A 21,089-nucleotide genomic window follows, 5' to 3' on the forward strand; every position below is an offset into this window, starting at 1 on the left:
CTAAAAATGTTCCACAGATTATCCAAGAAATTTCAAATACAAGATTCTAAAAAGGAGACGCCAATTTTATTAACATTTCGTATTGATTCTTTATTGAAAGTGCCATCCTAATAAAATTTAGGACTGCCGTGCAGATTGCTTCAGTGGACAAGGATAGTAAATTGCATGGTTTGGTTTCTCTGAAAAGTGGAATAAGGAACCGAACACTTGGATCCTTATAGAGTGTACAGAATAGGGTAAAATGCAAGTTGCTTTGTTGTGATAAATTATCACAAGGGCAAGGAATAAGATTATTGCACCATCCGGCCTGTTTTGGAACGGCCACTAAAAAGTGCAATGTGCAAAGCCGAAATCTGGTCAAAAGAAATCTGAATTGCATGTTCATGGTAAAAGACAAATAAAATTGTTGATATAAGAAAGGCTGATCGATATAAGATTGCAGCCCTGTTAGCAGCCGGCGATTGTCAAGCTCACCACGATATGCATTTTTTATAGTCAATTTCATATTTGTATCTATGCTGTTAGGATTATCATAATAATGCCCGAGGCCTATTTCATTAAATTTTCCTTTCACATAGCAGAGCCATGGGATAGCCCCGGCATTATCCAACATCATGCAATCCTTAATAATTTCTCTTGTGAGCTTTAGGTCTTCCGACAGCCAAACTTTCGCCCAGAGTATCAGTGGGGCAATATTAAACCGATCAGCAATAAAATCTACCCCTACCTCAGAGTGACAGAATGCTGTGGGGGTGCTTTTTGGGATCATCAGCAATCCCTTTAAAAAGTTGTTTTCTAGGGTTTGAAGTTGTGAGCTTTTATAATGTCCCCGTACTCCCGCCCCATATGTGGCAGTAGACAAACAGTTTGATTTATATAAGGTTATCAATTCCGCTACTGGCTTGTGGCCCAACTTACACGTAAAGCGGAAAAGACCTTCCACAGCACGACTTGTGTTTTGCACCCTGGATATAATGAGCTGATTCCAGCTCAATTTGTTATTAAAAACATTCCCCAGGTAGTTAAAATTTGAGACCTTGTCGATTGTCTTGCCTTTTACCATAAACTTTCTAGATTTAGTGTAACTCGGTCCACAGACCATAATGTAGGATTTGGTAAAATTAACCTTTAGATCTAGGGCTAGCATAAAATTAGTAAAAGCATTCAGGGACTTCTGTAAACTATTAGCAGTTAAAGCCATTAAAACCGTGTCATCGACATATGACAACAACGGAATCGGCTTGCCCCCAATTCTGGGGAAGTCTAACTCCTGATCTTTTAGGGCTGATTCTAGTCCATTTTTATACAGGAGGAAGGGAAAGGGGGCCAGTATGCACCCCTGACAGACTGCCACTGTAGCAATAATGGGCCCCGTCCTTTCTCCCCCAGCGCCAAATCGTATGGCTATGGTGGTGGATGCTTGCAACCTACACAATAGTGTAATCAGAGGCTCCTCAAAACCCATTTCCCCCATCATGGACCACAGTTTGCTCCTGTTAACCATGTAGAAAGCTCTAGACAAGTCCATGCAGGCAAGGTGTATTGACCTCTTCCTTGCCTTCATGTACTTGACCATAATCAGTGCCAAATTGAGGCACCTTTCGTTTGTCCTCATGCCTCTTCGAAAGCCATATTGGGTTTGGGACATTAGCCCTTTGGAATCTGCCCAGGTCTCAAGGCCACTAAGATCACCCTCCCAGCACCTTGACCGTGGAGTCAATTAGAGAAATGGGCCTATAACAGACTGGGTCTTCCTTCTTTCCCTTTTTGTACACAGAGACCACTAAGGCCTCTTTCCATGATGTTGGAATGGGGTCAATTATTGCTACTCTAAAATTGTTCATCAGGAGAGGTGCCCAAAGTTGGCGGTTACTTTTAAATAAATCAAGAGGTACCCCATCCGGGCCTGGGGCTTTTAGATGTATCCCTTTCTTGAGGGCCTTCTCAACCTCATTCACTGAGAGGGAGGCACTCAGGTGGTATGCGGTCGATGGATTTAGTGGGACCTCCTGACTTATTTCCTGTCTAGTGATACCATTCGGATTGAATATCTTGGTATAATGAGATTCCCACACATTCCCTGGTATTAGTGAGTCCATAACCCTTGAGTCCTTTGAGAACAATGGGCGGTTTATTACCTCCCAGAAGCTCCTAGAATCTTTGAGTGTGCTTGGTCTCTCTAGATCCTCCCAGGCCTGCTTTCTCAGGTCTTGCTTCCTCTGTGCCACTGTGGACTTGTAGGACTGCCTTGCGCTCTTAATTAAGGCTTTAACTCACGGGCTTGTGTGTATTACCTTCTTTAAGTCCTTTTGAGTCCTTGTGCACTCAGCGGTGAACCATTTGGTCCCCCAAGATTCCCTTGATACTAATGGGTTCATCAGGTTACTTGATACGTCCCTACAAATTCCCTGAAATCCCTGTATAACAATTTCAGGGGGGAGTCATAGTCAAGGCATTTCAAAAAGTAACTTTCATTTGCTTTAACAGTGCTCTCCTCAAATTGGGGGTGGGAGGGGTTATCTTGTTACATTTCATTCTCACCCCTTGATTTGAATTATACTGAAGGGGGCGACCATCACCTTCCTTCTCCTGGGCGGCTACATGTAAGGAGGCAGTGAGGGGGTTGTGGTCGCTGGCATTGTTTAGCTCCACCTCGAAACTGTCTACGAAGAAGGCAGATTTTCTGGATATTAACATGAAGTCAATAATACTTTACCTACCTCTGCCCATGTAGGTGGGATATTGGATTTCTGAGTTACTGACCAGGTTGTCAACGAAAAGCAAATCATTCACAATGATGATCTCAATTAAGGCGTCTCCCTGTGGAGTGTGTATAAAATGCGGCAGCGGTTGTCCCTCAGTGTCTGTTAGCCCACAGACCTTATCTGAGCTATATCTACATAGAGTGCAATTAAAATCCCCGACCCACTAGATGCACAGGGGCTGCCACTTCCCCGCGATCTTGTCAATCTCCTCTTTAAGGTTTACAATAATATCACATCTATTTGGGTCGAAAACATTATAGTACCAGTTAATTAAAAGAGTCTTGACCTGAAACAAGTTAAAAATCAAAATCAATTGATACCATGGTGAATTAATAACAGACTTGACATTAATAGAGCCATATTTGAGAGAGATCAGGGTCGCCAGTCCTCCTTTCGCTCTCCCTGCAGGTGAGGCAATTGCATGAACATTGAGGGAACTGTAACTATCTAATTCAATATTCTCCCCAGACCATGTTTCCTGGGTGCAGATAATATCAAAGGCATTTACATGATTTTAACCACATTTCATCATCAAGTTTCGAGCGGATACTTGCAATATTCCAGGAAACGATTCTAAAAGGTCGGGTTTTACATGGCCTTATAACTGGCTCCTCCGTGTTGCTAGCATTACCGAGATCTAAATCTGTCCCCCCTCTTCCTGAGTCAAATGAGGTAAAGGGGCTGGAAGGGTCATCCCCCGTCAACCGCTCCTCAATGCTAATAAAAGTGTCTGGTGGTATATGTGTGTTATAATCCACAAAATGTGACCCCAGCCTATTCCCTTCTGTTCTGTTCACTGAGCAGTGGGATTCCCTGAATAACCCTCCTGTCCTCAACAGCTTTCTTTGGCTATATGGGACCGATGGTAGTCAGTCAATATCTGTTAAACCCGACAATGCTTCAAAGCGATTTGGGTGGTGTCAAGCCGGGGGCTGGAGAAGGGGGGTTCTTCTTTGCGGACGTGAGCAGGGCATGAAGCCCCTTTGGTGGGGAAGGTAGAAAAATGTCAATGGACGGGCCTGTATGTGTTCCATAGTGGAGTCTCTGAGGTGACATAAGGCAAATTCTGCTCATCTCCTATCATTAAAGTTCAGGACCACGCAATCACCTTCTATGTCTTTTTGTGTTTTCCCCAACCAACTCACTCGTCTTGCCATTATAATATGTTTATGCCAGTTTACCTGGGGCTGTATTTTACTAGAGCACCAATAGGGAGATTTATTAATGAGGCTCTGACAGCTTTCGTGATAGCCTGGATGAGGGTGTGGAACGCATGTCAGGATCAGCGTGTAAGTGGTACATGCTGGCGGGAGGTCTAAAACAATATTTTGAGTTTGCTTGAGTCCCTTATTGGGCCCTTTCTTATTCCCTTGGCTCCCAATATGGTCCCTTTCAGTGTTTGGGGAATTGAAATCCCTTTGTGCTTTGTTAACCCTCCTGTCTTGACCATTTGCCTGCGTTTGCAGCCCTATTTGAGAGTCTATACAATTTACCCTATCCCAATGAGGAACTGATATTTTAGCCTCCCCGCTTTTAGCTATTAGTCTATATGTGGCAAGCATCTCACTCTCGGGTGCGTTGGGGGTAGCCTTTTATTCCCTCTCAGTCGGTCTTTTACACAAAGAACCCCTAGCCTTAGGCCCAATTTGCTTCGCCAGGCTCCCTGGTTGTGACAGTAATTGACCAAGCTGCTCCTCTATGCGGGGCCAATCGTAATAAAATAGGTTCCAGTGAATCTGACACTATTTTCCCAAATCGAGCTGCCACCATGTCCACATCAGGCATAATTTTTGTCTTTGCAAGCCCTCCACCCTGCATCCCTGTCGCGGGGCGGAGTGAAGCAAGGGACCACTGCTTGATTTTAGATATGCTTTTATTGTTTTTCTCACTCTCGAGGGTCTGGGGTTACTCCTATAGTACGGTAATGGAGCTTCGGGGTGGCGAGAGTCCGGGCTGGAGCGGCTTCTTCTCTCCGTAGGGATCCGGGTCTTCTCCAGGGTGTCCGGTCTCCCAAGGGGGGGGGCTCCCCGGCCAGGTAGCGTCCCGGAAGGAAAAAGAAAAGACAGGGGGGAATTCAGGAGGAGGGTTGATACAGCCAGATTTCAGGAAAAGGGAGTGAGGAATCACACGGTGCTCTTTGTTATCCGACCCAGTCAGTGAAACGTCGTGACGAAAGTGCTCAGGGGGAGGGGAACATAAACAGGTACTGGTGTCGTTAAACAAAAGGAAGGGCGGTCGTGTGGTTCAGGGCGGTTTGAATCCCTTTCTTTCCACCCACGCTCTGACCCGACCCCGTACCTGTTAAAGCCACACTTCCCTTGAAGTGTGGCGCGGGGATTCGCCGGAACGTTGGCCTCCAGGCACTGCTGCGGGTCCGTCAGCCCCGTCCTCGTCTCCGCCTCCGCTTCCTCCTCTCGTGCGCTCGTTCTCTCCTTTCTCCTGCTCGCCTCTCGTCTCGCCTCTCTCTTCGCCTCCAGGTGTAGAACACACCCCCACACGGTCGTACCCGGCTACTTCTGCTTCCGGACCTCTGACGTCATTGGAGGAGGTGTGTCCAGGGTGGAATTCGGACCAGTTAAAGAAACAGTCACCGTGACTGTCTCCCGCTTCGGATGTCCCATACTGTCAAGAATTCCTGTCATACGAGGGGAGGAAAACGGTAACCAGCGAAAACGGACTACATCTCCCAGGATGCTTAGCGGTTGAGAGGTTATGTAAACAGGAGAGCTGTTACATAACTCAAGGGAAACACGCCCTTATGTAAACAGGAGAGCTGTTACATAACTCAAGGGAAACACGCCCTTATGTAAACAGGAGAGCTGTTACATAACTCAAGGGAAACACGCCCTTATGTAAACAGGAGAGCTGTTACATAACTCAAGGAAAACACGCCCTATAAAGGGAGGAACCGGGAGGTACAAGGCTGTCGGATATTGTGTTTACACCGACGTACCTGCTTCGTGAAGAGCAGTGTTCCGGAGTGGTGCTCCAGTAAGGCAAGAACGGAGGTAGGTCGAGTCGTTACTCCCTGGGCCGTGTCTTGCCCCATCGTCACCTGTGAAGGACCCGGAAGCTCTACCGGTCAACCATTGAGCTTCGCTTTTTGACTCGGCTGAGTCCAAGCGCAGTGGCGCTTTTGCTGGTTGGAGTTGTAACTCCCAGCCCGACCAGAGACACAGGGACTGCCAGCTGTAACGCACACCAGGAGGTGTTTGCCGCGTTACTGACTCGGAAGTCCACAGGATCGATCGATCGAGCGGCTGCTCTCGGTTCAGTCTTCTTGCTTGTGATTGGGGTATCGGTGACGCATCACCAGGAGGTGACTCCGCGTCCCGGTGCAGTCTGAGGAAGAGGTTGAGCGGCTGCTCCCTTCAGGTAGAGACCCCGGCTGGGTGTTTCCCTGACTCCTCGATTCTCCCCAACACTCTTCGTGCCCCTCACAGCCTACCGATTGGCATTGTCGGCCATTTCATTTCTGCCCTCTGTTGGCATACGCCGGGATCGGCGTATATGCAGAGGACGGTTAGGACCATCCGTGCTGTGGGCTGGTAACGTACTTAGCCTGGAGGATTCCAGTGACTATAACTTTTGTTTGTTCTTTGTATTTTATTTGCCTTCATTAAAAGAACTAACCCTTCACAAGTGGTTGCGTCCTCATTGTCGTGTCTGTTAAACGATCCTGAGACGTTCAGGGCGTTACAAAATATCCGACCTTAATAACACTAACTGTCTCCCGGTCGATAACAGACATGGCAACACTTGATGATGTGCTGGCTGCTTTAGCGGCCATGCAAGTTGAAGTGGCTGCCTCTAGGCAAGAAACAGCCGATGTAAAAGCCAGACTGGATGCTATCCAATTGGACCCGCTCACGCCCAGCACCTCCCTCACGAACCAGACCCCTGCGGTAGTAGTGGAAATGCCGGTAGCCATCCCCTTGGCAACACCAGAGAGGTACAGTGGGGATCCTAACACAGTGCAGGTATTCCTCACACAAGTGGCGCTACATTTATCGTGCAAACCAAAGGCGTTCCCCACGAGTCAGGCTCGTGTGGCTTTCCTTATATCCTATTTGGCTGGAAACGCGGCACAATGGGCCGTACCTCTGGTGAGCAGGGACGACCCCCTCTTATGTGATTGGGGTGCTTTTCGCGAGGAATTCCTGAAGGTATTCGACAGAAGGGCTGACTCGTACACGGCGGACCGTGAAATGCTTGAGTTGAGTCAGGGATCCAACGACCTGGTGCAGTATCTCAACGCGTTCCGAAGGCTGGTTGCGGAAACCAAGTGGCCTGTTGCTAAACAGACGGCACTCTTCCATCAAGGGCTGTGCGATGAGCTCAAGGACGCCGTGGCTCATATTGACCCTCAACCCAAGACATGTGAGGGCCTTATCAACCTGGTATTACGGCTGGAACATAGGCTAAGTGAAAGAAAGGGGGATCATGGGAGAAAAGGAAAATCCCTTCCATCCTATGTGACGGTGGGAAGTCCTGAAACTTCCACCGCATCCAAGGGAGAACCCATGGACATCGGCGCAATACGAGCGAGCCTCACAGCCACGGAGAAAGAGTCACGCCGTAAACAAGGATTGTGCCTATATTGTGGCAAAAAAGGCCACTACGTACGTGAATGCCCTGCCAAACCGAAGACGTCACGTTATCGGGCCAACCGGTCGGTAACAGCCGTGGTGGACTCCAAGACCAGAGAAGGGGCATCTCGGAGTCACTCATCCATCCCTTCACTTTCCAACTCGGTCACTAAGGGACAACGACACCTGTTTATCACGGTGCACGTGGGAGTGCATGACCAGTGGATACCCGTTGTGGCCATGGTGGATTCAGGGGCCACTGGCATGTTTATGGACCACAACGAGGCATGCAGGCTAGGGCTAGTGCTTCTTCCCAAAGCAGTACCCGAAGACGTCTATGCGGTAGACGGAAGGCGATTGGTGACGGGGCCCATCGGACAGCACACGGGGGTCCTTCCGATGAGATATGGGAGGAACCATTTGGAACAAATCGATTTTAACATCATCCGAGCGCCCCAATATGGCGTCATATTGGGATTGCCGTGGCTACAGAAACACAACCCCTTTGTGGATTGGCCAACACATCGCATCGAAATGACGTCACCGTATTGCATCCTGCATTGTGGAATAAGAACGGAATCCCTTGCCGCAGATGAGAGCGGGAGTCAGACGGTGGCTACAGCGGCAGAAAAAGATGTGGCTCTCCCCCAGGCTTATCACAGTTTTGAGGATGTATTTGATGAGGTGAAGGCGGAAGTGCTACCACCACATAGACAGTTTGACTGCCAGATCGACCTGGTGCCAGGGGCCAGCGTTCCCAGCGGCAGGCTGTATGCCCTGACGGAGCCTGAAAACGTGCATCTCCGGGGGTACCTGGATAAACTCCTCAAGCTAGGATTCATCCGCCCGTCCAAGTCTCCGGCCGCCTCGCCACTCTTCTTCATCCCGAAGGCTAATGGGGAGCTGAGAGCCTGTGTGGACTTTAGGGCATTGAATGCGATAACCATAAAAAATCGGTACCCCTTGCCTCTCATCAGTGTACTTCTGGAACAGGTCAAGAAAGCTCGTATCTACACCAAGTTGGATTTGAAAGGGGCATACCATCTGGTGCGCATGAGGGACGGAGACGAGTGGAAGACCGCCTTTAAGACCAGGTTCGGCCTTTTTGAGTACCTCGTCATGCCGTTCAGTCTGTGCAACGCCCCGGCAGCCTTTCAGTACTTTTTGAATGAGGTATTCAGAGAGGAGTTGGATATCTACGTGGTCGTATATATCGACGACATCCTCATCTATTCGTCCAGTGTGGAGGAGCACGTACACCACGTCAAAGCTGTGCTCCAAAAGCTGAGGGAAAACATGCTGTTTTGTAAACTCAGCAAGTGTGACTTCCACGTCACATCCGTGGAATTCCTCGGAGTGATGCTGAGTCCAGAGGGACAGGAGATGGCAGAACGAAAGATCAAGGCGGTGAAAGAATGGCCGGTGCCCCAAAGCGTGAAGGACGTCCAAAGTTTCATTGGCTTCGCCAACTTTTACAGGCGGTTTATAGATGGATTTTCAGGAGTGGTGGCCCCAATCACACAGCTACTGAGGAAGTCCAAGGAGTTTGTCTGGTCCCCTGAAGCGAACAAAGCCTTTGAGGCCCTGAAAAGCGCCTTTGGTAAGGCGCCGGTGTTGGCTCACCCCGATCCGGATCTCCCCTACGTGGTAGAAGCGGACGCGTCGGATGTGGCGCTGGGGGCTATCTTGTCCCAATGCAACCACGACACAGGGGTGCTTCATCCCGTTGCGTACATGTCCCGCAAACTAAACGACGCCGAACGCAACTACCATATTGCGGAGAAGGAGCTTCTCGCAATCAAGGACGCCTTCACCGAATGGAGGCATTGGTTGATGGGGGCAAGACATGTGGTATCGGTGTACACGGACCATCGGAACCTACAGTTCATGACGGCCACTAGACACCTTTCTCCCAGGCAGCTGCGGTGGATGATCTTCTTTGCGGGGTTCAACTTCCGCATCACATATCGTCCGGGGACGGAAAACCGGAAGGCGGACGCCCTGTCCCGTCAATCTGCAGTTAAGGAACCATTGCCTGCGACCGAGCGTTCCATCATTTCCCCGAGGATGGTATTGGGGGTTATCCAACCGGATACTTTCCTGAGGGGAATAAAGAGAGGGATCAGGTCATTCGCATGGCGGAGGTGGCTCCTCAGTCACAGAGAATGGCAGCTGAAGGACGGGATACCCCTGAAGGGCAGGTGCCTATTGATACCCACGCCTAGGCTAAGGAAACAAGCATTCATCTGGTGCCATGACTCTCCATGCGCAGGTCATTTGGGCTTTGAAAAAACGGTGGCTAGCATGGGACGGCATTTCTGGTGGCCAACCATGAGAGTGGATGTCAGGAGGTGGGGACAGGAGTGTCCTACGTGTGCTACCATGAAGGCCGACCATGGCCGAACCCAAGGGCTCTTACATCCACTTCCGACCCCGGATAGACCATGGGATAGCATATCACTGGACTTCGTGGTGGGCCTACCGGTAGACCAGGGGATGACGGCAATACTGGTGGTGGTGGATTACTTGACGAAAATGGGGCACTTCATCCCCTGCAAGAGAGTCCCTACGGCCGGGGAATTGGCGTCACTACTCCTAAAGAATGTGGTACGACTGCATGGATTACCTGGGGTGATCGTGTCGGACCGGGGGTCGCAGTTTATTGCGCAATTCTGGAAGACTTGGTGCACTGCGCTGCATGTTAAGACCGCCCTGTCCACCAGCTACCACCCTCAAACGGACGGCCAAACCGAGCGCCTGAACCAAACGCTCAAACAGTATCTGCGATGTTTTGTGGACCAGGGCAGGGAAGAATGGGTCGACTTGCTATGGGTTGCAGAGATAGCCTATAACAACGCCGCTCACAGCTCCACACAGTCATCTCCGTTCTATAGCAACTATGGCCAACATCCCAGGTTCTTGCCATTTCTACATCCGTTCAGAGAGGACAGGATTCCCGCCACAGCGGACAGGGTGGCACACATAAAAGACACGTTGATGCGCTCAAGGGCTGTCCTAATAGAGGCCAAGAGAAGATACAAGGCTGCGGCAGATAGGAAGAGAAGGCCCGGGCCACTGTACCGCACTGGAGACTACGTCTGGATATCCACAAGAAACATGAGGTTTCGAAAGAACAGTGTGTTCCATCCCAAGTACATGGGCCCCTATCGAATTACCAAGTGTATGGGTCCCGTGAACGTGAAGGTGTGCTTGCCCCAGTCATTGCGGATACACCCTGTCTTTCATGTATCATTGCTCAAACCAGCACCCTCCAAGCCGTCTGGGACACCTAGGCCGGTATGCGTGGAGTCGGAGGTGGAGTATGAAGTGTCGGGCATACGGGCGTCCAAATGGCGCAGGGGGAAGCTGTGGTACCTGGTTGCGTGGAAAGGCTATGGCCCGGAGGAGCATTCATGGGAACCGGCTGAAGGGGTTCATGCTCCGCGCTTGGTCTCCTTGTTCCATCGGCGTTTTCCTGCCAGCGCTGGACCCGTGGGGAGCCGCTGAGAGGGAGGATGTACTGTCAAGAATTCCTGTCATACGAGGGGAGGAAAACGGTAACCAGCGAAAACGGACTACATCTCCCAGGATGCTTAGCGGTTGAGAGGTTATGTAAACAGGAGAGCTGTTACATAACTCAAGGGAAACACGCCCTTATGTAAACAGGAGAGCTGTTACATAACTCAAGGGAAACACGCCCTTATGTAAACAGGAGAGCTGTTACATAACTCAAGGGAAACACGCCCTTATGTAAACAGGAGAGCTGTTACATAACTCAAGGAAAACACGCCCTATAAAGGGAGGAACCGGGAGGTACAAGGCTGTCGGATATTGTGTTTACACCGACGTACCTGCTTCGTGAAGAGCAGTGTTCCGGAGTGGTGCTCCAGTAAGGCAAGAACGGAGGTAGGTCGAGTCGTTACTCCCTGGGCCGTGTCTTGCCCCATCGTCACCTGTGAAGGACCCGGAAGCTCTACCGGTCAACCATTGAGCTTCGCTTTTTGACTCGGCTGAGTCCAAGCGCAGTGGCGCTTTTGCTGGTTGGAGTTGTAACTCCCAGCCCGACCAGAGACACAGGGACTGCCAGCTGTAACGCACACCAGGAGGTGTTTGCCGCGTTACAGACTCGGAAGTCCACAGGATCGATCGATCGAGCGGCTGCTCTCGGTTCAGTCTTCTTGCTTGTGATTGGGGTATCGGTGACGCATCACCAGGAGGTGACTCCGCGTCCCGGTGCAGTCTGAGGAAGAGGTTGAGCGGCTGCTCCCTTCAGGTAGAGACCCCGGCTGGGTGTTTCCCTGACTCCTCGATTCTCCCCAACACTCTTCGTGCCCCTCACAGCCTACCGATTGGCATTGTCGGCCATTTCATTTCTGCCCTCTGTTGGCATACGCCGGGATCGGCGTATATGCAGAGGACGGTTAGGACCATCCGTGCTGTGGGCTGGTAACGTACTTAGCCTGGAGGATTCCAGTGACTATAACTTTTGTTTGTTCTTTGTATTTTATTTGCCTTCATTAAAAGAACTAACCCTTCACAAGTGGTTGCGTCCTCATTGTCGTGTCTGTTAAACGATCCTGAGACGTTCAGGGCGTTACAAAATATCCGACCTTAATAACACTAACTGTCTCCCGGTCGATAACAGACATGGCAACACTTGATGATGTGCTGGCTGCTTTAGCGGCCATGCAAGTTGAAGTGGCTGCCTCTAGGCAAGAAACAGCCGATGTAAAAGCCAGACTGGATGCTATCCAATTGGACCCGCTCACGCCCAGCACCTCCCTCACGAACCAGACCCCTGCGGTAGTAGTGGAAATGCCGGTAGCCATCCCCTTGGCAACACCAGAGAGGTACAGTGGGGATCCTAACACAGTGCAGGTATTCCTCACACAAGTGGCGCTACATTTATCGTGCAAACCAAAGGCGTTCCCCACGAGTCAGGCTCGTGTGGCTTTCCTTATATCCTATTTGGCTGGAAACGCGGCACAATGGGCCGTACCTCTGGTGAGCAGGGACGACCCCCTCTTATGTGATTGGGGTGCTTTTCGCGAGGAATTCCTGAAGGTATTCGACAGAAGGGCTGACTCGTACACGGCGGACCGTGAAATGCTTGAGTTGAGTCAGGGATCCAACGACCTGGTGCAGTATCTCAACGCGTTCCGAAGGCTGGTTGCGGAAACCAAGTGGCCTGTTGCTAAACAGACGGCACTCTTCCATCAAGGGCTGTGCGATGAGCTCAAGGACGCCGTGGCTCATATTGACCCTCAACCCAAGACATGTGAGGGCCTTATCAACCTGGTATTACGGCTGGAACATAGGCTAAGTGAAAGAAAGGGGGATCATGGGAGAAAAGGAAAATCCCTTCCATCCTATGTGACGGTGGGAAGTCCTGAAACTTCCACCGCATCCAAGGGAGAACCCATGGACATCGGCGCAATACGAGCGAGCCTCACAGCCACGGAGAAAGAGTCACGCCGTAAACAAGGATTGTGCCTATATTGTGGCAAAAAAGGCCACTACGTACGTGAATGCCCTGCCAAACCGAAGACGTCACGTTATCGGGCCAACCGGTCGGTAACAGCCGTGGTGGACTCCAAGACCAGAGAAGGGGCATCTCGGAGTCACTCATCCATCCCTTCACTTTCCAACTCGGTCACTAAGGGACAACGACACCTGTTTATCACGGTGCACGTGGGAGTGCATGACCAGTGGATACCCGTTGTGGCCATGGTGGATTCAGGGGCCACTGGCATGTTTATGGACCACAACGAGGCATGCAGGCTAGGGCTAGTGCTTCTTCCCAAAGCAGTACCCGAAGACGTCTATGCGGTAGACGGAAGGCGATTGGTGACGGGGCCCATCGGACAGCACACGGGGGTCCTTCCGATGAGATATGGGAGGAACCATTTGGAACAAATCGATTTTAACATCATCCGAGCGCCCCAATATGGCGTCATATTGGGATTGCCGTGGCTACAGAAACACAACCCCTTTGTGGATTGGCCAACACATCGCATCGAAATGACGTCACCGTATTGCATCCTGCATTGTGGAATAAGAACGGAATCCCTTGCCGCAGATGAGAGCGGGAGTCAGACGGTGGCTACAGCGGCAGAAAAAGATGTGGCTCTCCCCCAGGCTTATCACAGTTTTGAGGATGTATTTGATGAGGTGAAGGCGGAAGTGCTACCACCACATAGACAGTTTGACTGCCAGATCGACCTGGTGCCAGGGGCCAGCGTTCCCAGCGGCAGGCTGTATGCCCTGACGGAGCCTGAAAACGTGCATCTCCGGGGGTACCTGGATAAACTCCTCAAGCTAGGATTCATCCGCCCGTCCAAGTCTCCGGCCGCCTCGCCACTCTTCTTCATCCCGAAGGCTAATGGGGAGCTGAGAGCCTGTGTGGACTTTAGGGCATTGAATGCGATAACCATAAAAAATCGGTACCCCTTGCCTCTCATCAGTGTACTTCTGGAACAGGTCAAGAAAGCTCGTATCTACACCAAGTTGGATTTGAAAGGGGCATACCATCTGGTGCGCATGAGGGACGGAGACGAGTGGAAGACCGCCTTTAAGACCAGGTTCGGCCTTTTTGAGTACCTCGTCATGCCGTTCAGTCTGTGCAACGCCCCGGCAGCCTTTCAGTACTTTTTGAATGAGGTATTCAGAGAGGAGTTGGATATCTACGTGGTCGTATATATCGACGACATCCTCATCTATTCGTCCAGTGTGGAGGAGCACGTACACCACGTCAAAGCTGTGCTCCAAAAGCTGAGGGAAAACATGCTGTTTTGTAAACTCAGCAAGTGTGACTTCCACGTCACATCCGTGGAATTCCTCGGAGTGATGCTGAGTCCAGAGGGACAGGAGATGGCAGAACGAAAGATCAAGGCGGTGAAAGAATGGCCGGTGCCCCAAAGCGTGAAGGACGTCCAAAGTTTCATTGGCTTCGCCAACTTTTACAGGCGGTTTATAGATGGATTTTCAGGAGTGGTGGCCCCAATCACACAGCTACTGAGGAAGTCCAAGGAGTTTGTCTGGTCCCCTGAAGCGAACAAAGCCTTTGAGGCCCTGAAAAGCGCCTTTGGTAAGGCGCCGGTGTTGGCTCACCCCGATCCGGATCTCCCCTACGTGGTAGAAGCGGACGCGTCGGATGTGGCGCTGGGGGCTATCTTGTCCCAATGCAACCACGACACAGGGGTGCTTCATCCCGTTGCGTACATGTCCCGCAAACTCAACGACGCCGAACGCAACTACCATATTGCGGAGAAGGAGCTTCTCGCAATCAAGGACGCCTTCACCGAATGGAGGCATTGGTTGATGGGGGCAAGACATGTGGTATCGGTGTACACGGACCATCGGAACCTACAGTTCATGACGGCCACTAGACACCTTTCTCCCAGGCAGCTGCAGTGGATGATCTTCTTTGCGGGGTTCAACTTCCGCATCACATATCGGCCGGGGACGGAAAACCGGAAGGCGGACGCCCTGTCCCGTCAATCTGCAGTTAAGGAACCATTGCCTGCGACCGAGCGTTCCATCATTTCCCCGAGGATGGTATTGGGGGTTATCCAACCGGATACTTTCCTGAGGGGAATAAAGAGAGGGATCAGGTCATTCGCATGGCGGAGGTGGCTCCTCAGTCACAGAGAATGGCAGCTGAAGGACGGGATACCCCTGAAGGGCAGGTGCCTATTGATACCCACGCCTAGGCTAAGGAAACAAGCATTCATCTGGTGCCATGACTCTCCATGCGCAGGTCATTTGGGCTTTGAAAAAACGGTGGCTAGCATGGGACGGCATTTCTGGTGGCCAACCATGAGAGTGGATGTCAGGAGGTGGGGACAGGAGTGTCCTACGTGTGCTACCATGAAGGCCGACCATGGCCGAACCCAAGGGCTCTTACATCCACTTCCGACCCCGGATAGACCATGGGATAGCATATCACTGGACTTCGTGGTGGGCCTACCGGTAGACCAGGGGATGACGGCAATACTGGTGGTGGTGGATTACTTGACGAAAATGGGGCACTTCATCCCCTGCAAGAGAGTCCCTACGGCCGGGGAATTGGCGTCACTACTCCTAAAGAATGTGGTACGACTGCATGGATTACCTGGGGTGATCGTGTCGGACCGGGGGTCGCAGTTTACTGCGCAATTCTGGAAGACTTGGTGCACTGCGCTGCATGTTAAGACCGCCCTGTCCACCAGCTACCACCCTCAAACGGACGGCCAAACCGAGCGCCTGAACCAAACGCTCAAACAGTATCTGCGATGTTTTGTGGACCAGGGCAGGGAAGAATGGGTCGACTTGCTATGGGTTGCAGAGATAGCCTATAACAACGCCGCTCACAGCTCCACACAGTCATCTCCGTTCTATAGCAACTATGGCCAACATCCCAGGTTCTTGCCATTTCTACATCCGTTCAGAGAGGACAGGATTCCCGCCACAGCGGACAGGGTGGCACACATAAAAGACACGTTGATGCGCTCAAGGGCTGTCCTAATAGAGGCCAAGAGAAGATACAAGGCTGCGGCAGATAGGAAGAGAAGGCCCGGGCCACTGTACCGCACTGGAGACTACGTCTGGATATCCACAAGAAACATGAGGTTTCGAAAGAACAGTGTGTTCCATCCCAAGTACATGGGCCCCTATCGAATTACCAAGTGTATGGGTCCCGTGAACGTGAAGGTGTGCTTGCCCCAGTCATTGCGGATACACCCTGTCTTTCATGTATCATTGCTCAAACCAGCACCCTCCAAGCCGTCTGGGACACCTAGGCCGGTATGCGTGGAGTCGGAGGTGGAGTATGAAGTGTCGGGCATACGGGCGTCCAAATGGCGCAGGGGGAAGCTGTGGTACCTGGTTGCGTGGAAAGGCTATGGCCCGGAGGAGCATTCATGGGAACCGGCTGAAGGGGTTCATGCTCCGCGCTTGGTCTTCTTGTTCCATCGGCGTTTTCCTGCCAGCGCTGGACCCGTGGGGAGCCGCTGAGAGGGAGGATGTACTGTCAAGAATTCCTGTCATACGAGGGGAGGAAAACGGTAACCAGCGAAAACGGACTACATCTCCCAGGATGCTTAGCGGTTGAGAGGTTATGTAAACAGGAGAGCTGTTACATAACTCAAGGGAAACACGCCCTTATGTAAACAGGAGAGCTGTTACATAACTCAAGGGAAACACGCCCTTATGTAAACAGGAGAGCTGTTACATAACTCAAGGGAAACACGCCCTTATGTAAACAGGAGAGCTGTTACATAACTCAAGGAAAACACGCCCTATAAAGGGAGGAACCGGGAGGTACAAGGCTGTCGGATATTGTGTTTACACCGACGTACCTGCTTCGTGAAGAGCAGTGTTCCGGAGTGGTGCTCCAGTAAGGCAAGAACGGAGGTAGGTCGAGTCGTTACTCCCTGGGCCGTGTCTTGCCCCATCGTCACCTGTGAAGGACCCGGAAGCTCTACCGGTCAACCATTGAGCTTCGCTTTTTGACTCGGCTGAGTCCAAGCGCAGTGGCGCTTTTGCTGGTTGGAGTTGTAACTCCCAGCCCGACCAGAGACACAGGGACTGCCAGCTGTAACGCACACCAGGAGGTGTTTGCCGCGTTACAGACTCGGAAGTCCACAGGATCGATCGATCGAGCGGCTGCTCTCGGTTCAGTCTTCTTGCTTGTGATTGGGGTATCGGTGACGCATCACCAGGAGGTGACTCCGCGTCCCGGTGCAGTCTGAGGAAGAGGTTGAGCGGCTGCTCCCTTCAGGTAGAGACCCCGGCTGGGTGTTTCCCTGACTCCTCGATTCTCCCCAACACTCTTCGTGCCCCTCACAGCCTACCGATTGGCATTGTCGGCCATTTCATTTCTGCCCTCTGTTGGCATACGCCGGGATCGGCGTATATGCAGAGGACGGTTAGGACCATCCGTGCTGTGGGCTGGTAACGTACTTAGCCTGGAGGATTCCAGTGACTATAACTTTTGTTTGTTCTTTGTATTTTATTTGCCTTCATTAAAAGAACTAACCCTTCACAAGTGGTTGCGTCCTCATTGTCGTGTCTGTTAAACGATCCTGAGACGTTCAGGGCGTTACAAAATATCCGACCTTAATAACACTAACTGTCTCCCGGTCGATAACAGACATGGCAACACTTGATGATGTGCTGGCTGCTTTAGCGGCCATGCAAGTTGAAGTGGCTGCCTCTAGGCAAGAAACAGCCGATGTAAAAGCCAGACTGGATGCTATCCAATTGGACCCGCTCACGCCCAGCACCTCCCTCACGAACCAGACCCCTGCGGTAGTAGTGGAAATGCCGGTAGCCATCCCCTTGGCAACACCAGAGAGGTACAGTGGGGATCCTAACACAGTGCAGGTATTCCTCACACAAGTGGCGCTACATTTATCGTGCAAACCAAAGGCGTTCCCCACGAGTCAGGCTCGTGTGGCTTTCCTTATATCCTATTTGGCTGGAAACGCGGCACAATGGGCCGTACCTCTGGTGAGCAGGGACGACCCCCTCTTATGTGATTGGGGTGCTTTTCGCGAGGAATTCCTGAAGGTATTCGACAGAAGGGCTGACTCGTACACGGCGGACCGTGAAATGCTTGAGTTGAGTCAGGGATCCAACGACCTGGTGCAGTATCTCAACGCGTTCCGAAGGCTGGTTGCGGAAACCAAGTGGCCTGTTGCTAAACAGACGGCACTCTTCCATCAAGGGCTGTGCGATGAGCTCAAGGACGCCGTGGCTCATATTGACCCTCAACCCAAGACATGTGAGGGCCTTATCAACCTGGTATTACGGCTGGAACATAGGCTAAGTGAAAGAAAGGGGGATCATGGGAGAAAAGGAAAATCCCTTCCATCCTATGTGACGGTGGGAAGTCCTGAAACTTCCACCGCATCCAAGGGAGAACCCATGGACATCGGCGCAATACGAGCGAGCCTCACAGCCACGGAGAAAGAGTCACGCCGTAAACAAGGATTGTGCCTATATTGTGGCAAAAAAGGCCACTACGTACGTGAATGCCCTGCCAAACCGAAGACGTCACGTTATCGGGCCAACCGGTCGGTAACAGCCGTGGTGGACTCCAAGACCAGAGAAGGGGCATCTCGGAGTCACTCATCCATCCCTTCACTTTCCAACTCGGTCACTAAGGGACAACGACACCTGTTTATCACGGTGCACGTGGGAGTGCATGACCAGTGGATACCCGTTGTGGCCATGGTGGATTCAGGGGCCACTGGCATGTTTATGGACCACAACGAGGCATGCAGGCTAGGGCTAGTGCTTCTTCCCAAAGCAGTACCCGAAGACGTCTATGCGGTAGACGGAAGGCGATTGGTGACGGGGCCCATCGGACAGCACACGGGGGTCCTTCCGATGAGATATGGGAGGAACCATTTGGAACAAATCGATTTTAACATCATCCGAGCGCCCCAATATGGCGTCATATTGGGATTGCCGTGGCTACAGAAACACAACCCCTTTGTGGATTGGCCAACACATCGCATCGAAATGACGTCACCGTATTGCATCCTGCATTGTGGAATAAGAACGGAATCCCTTGCCGCAGATGAGAGCGGGAGTCAGACGGTGGCTACAGCGGCAGAAAAAGATGTGGCTCTCCCCCAGGCTTATCACAGTTTTGAGGATGTATTTGATGAGGTGAAGGCGGAAGTGCTACCACCACATAGACAGTTTGACTGCCAGATCGACCTGGTGCCAGGGGCCAGCGTTCCCAGCGGCAGGCTGTATGCCCTGACGGAGCCTGAAAACGTGCATCTCCGGGGGTACCTGGATAAACTCCTCAAGCTAGGATTCATCCGCCCGTCCAAGTCTCCGGCCGCCTCGCCACTCTTCTTCATCCCGAAGGCTAATGGGGAGCTGAGAGCCTGTGTGGACTTTAGGGCATTGAATGCGATAACCATAAAAAATCGGTACCCCTTGCCTCTCATCAGTGTACTTCTGGAACAGGTCAAGAAAGCTCGTATCTACACCAAGTTGGATTTGAAAGGGGCATACCATCTGGTGCGCATGAGGGACGGAGACGAGTGGAAGACCGCCTTTAAGACCAGGTTCGGCCTTTTTGAGTACCTCGTCATGCCGTTCAGTCTGTGCAACGCCCCGGCAGCCTTTCAGTACTTTTTGAATGAGGTATTCAGAGAGGAGTTGGATATCTACGTGGTCGTATATATCGACGACATCCTCATCTATTCGTCCAGTGTGGAGGAGCACGTACACCACGTCAAAGCTGTGCTCCAAAAGCTGAGGGAAAACATGCTGTTTTGTAAACTCAGCAAGTGTGACTTCCACGTCACATCCGTGGAATTCCTCGGAGTGATGCTGAGTCCAGAGGGACAGGAGATGGCAGAACGAAAGATCAAGGCGGTGAAAGAATGGCCGGTGCCCCAAAGCGTGAAGGACGTCCAAAGTTTCATTGGCTTCGCCAACTTTTACAGGCGGTTTATAGATGGATTTTCAGGAGTGGTGGCCCCAATCACACAGCTACTGAGGAAGTCCAAGGAGTTTGTCTGGTCCCCTGAAGCGAACAAAGCCTTTGAGGCCCTGAAAAGCGCCTTTGGTAAGGCGCCGGTGTTGGCTCACCCCGATCCGGATCTCCCCTACGTGGTAGAAGCGGACGCGTCGGATGTGGCGCTGGGGGCTATCTTGTCCCAATGCAACCACGACACAGGGGTGCTTCATCCCGTTGCGTACATGTCCCGCAAACTCAACGACGCCGAACGCAACTACCATATTGCGGAGAAGGAGCTTCTCGCAATCAAGGACGCCTTCACCGAATGGAGGCATTGGTTGATGGGGGCAAGACATGTGGTATCGGTGTACACGGACCATCGGAACCTACAGTTCATGACGGCCACTAGACACCTTTCTCCCAGGCAGCTGCGGTGGATGATCTTCTTTGCGGGGTTCAACTTCCGCATCACATATCGGCCGGGGACGGAAAACCGGAAGGCGGACGCCCTGTCCCGTCAATCTGCAGTTAAGGAACCATTGCCTGCGACCGAGCGTTCCATCATTTCCCCGAGGATGGTATTGGGGGTTATCCAACCGGATACTTTCCTGAGGGGAATAAAGAGAGGGATCAGGTCATTCGCATGGCGGAGGTGGCTCCTCAGTCACAGAGAATGGCAGCTGAAGGACGGGATACCCCTGAAGGGCAGGTGCCTATTGATACCCACGCCTAGGCTAAGGAAACAAGCATTCATCTGGTGCCATGACTCTCCATGCGCAGGTCATTTGGGCTTTGAAAAAACGGTGGCTAGCATGGGACGGCATTTCTGGTGGCCAACCATGAGAGTGGATGTCAGGAGGTGGGGACAGGAGTGTCCTACGTGTGCTACCATGAAGGCCGACCATGGCCGAACCCAAGGGCTCTTACATCCACTTCCGACCCCGGATAGACCATGGGATAGCATATCACTGGACTTCGTGGTGGGCCTACCGGTAGACCAGGGGATGACGGCAATACTGGTGGTGGTGGATTACTTGACGAAAATGGGGCACTTCATCCCCTGCAAGAGAGTCCCTACGGCCGGGGAATTGGCGTCACTACTCCTAAAGAATGTGGTACGACTGCATGGATTACCTGGGGTGATCGTGTCGGACCGGGGGTCGCAGTTTACTGCGCAATTCTGGAAGACTTGGTGCACTGCGCTGCATGTTAAGACCGCCCTGTCCACCAGCTACCACCCTCAAACGGACGGCCAAACCGAGCGCCTGA

This window comes from Triturus cristatus, chromosome 5_2 (genome assembly GCF_964204655.1).
Source record: "Triturus cristatus chromosome 5_2, aTriCri1.1, whole genome shotgun sequence".
In the NCBI taxonomy this organism is placed as follows: domain Eukaryota; kingdom Metazoa; phylum Chordata; class Amphibia; order Caudata; family Salamandridae; genus Triturus; species Triturus cristatus.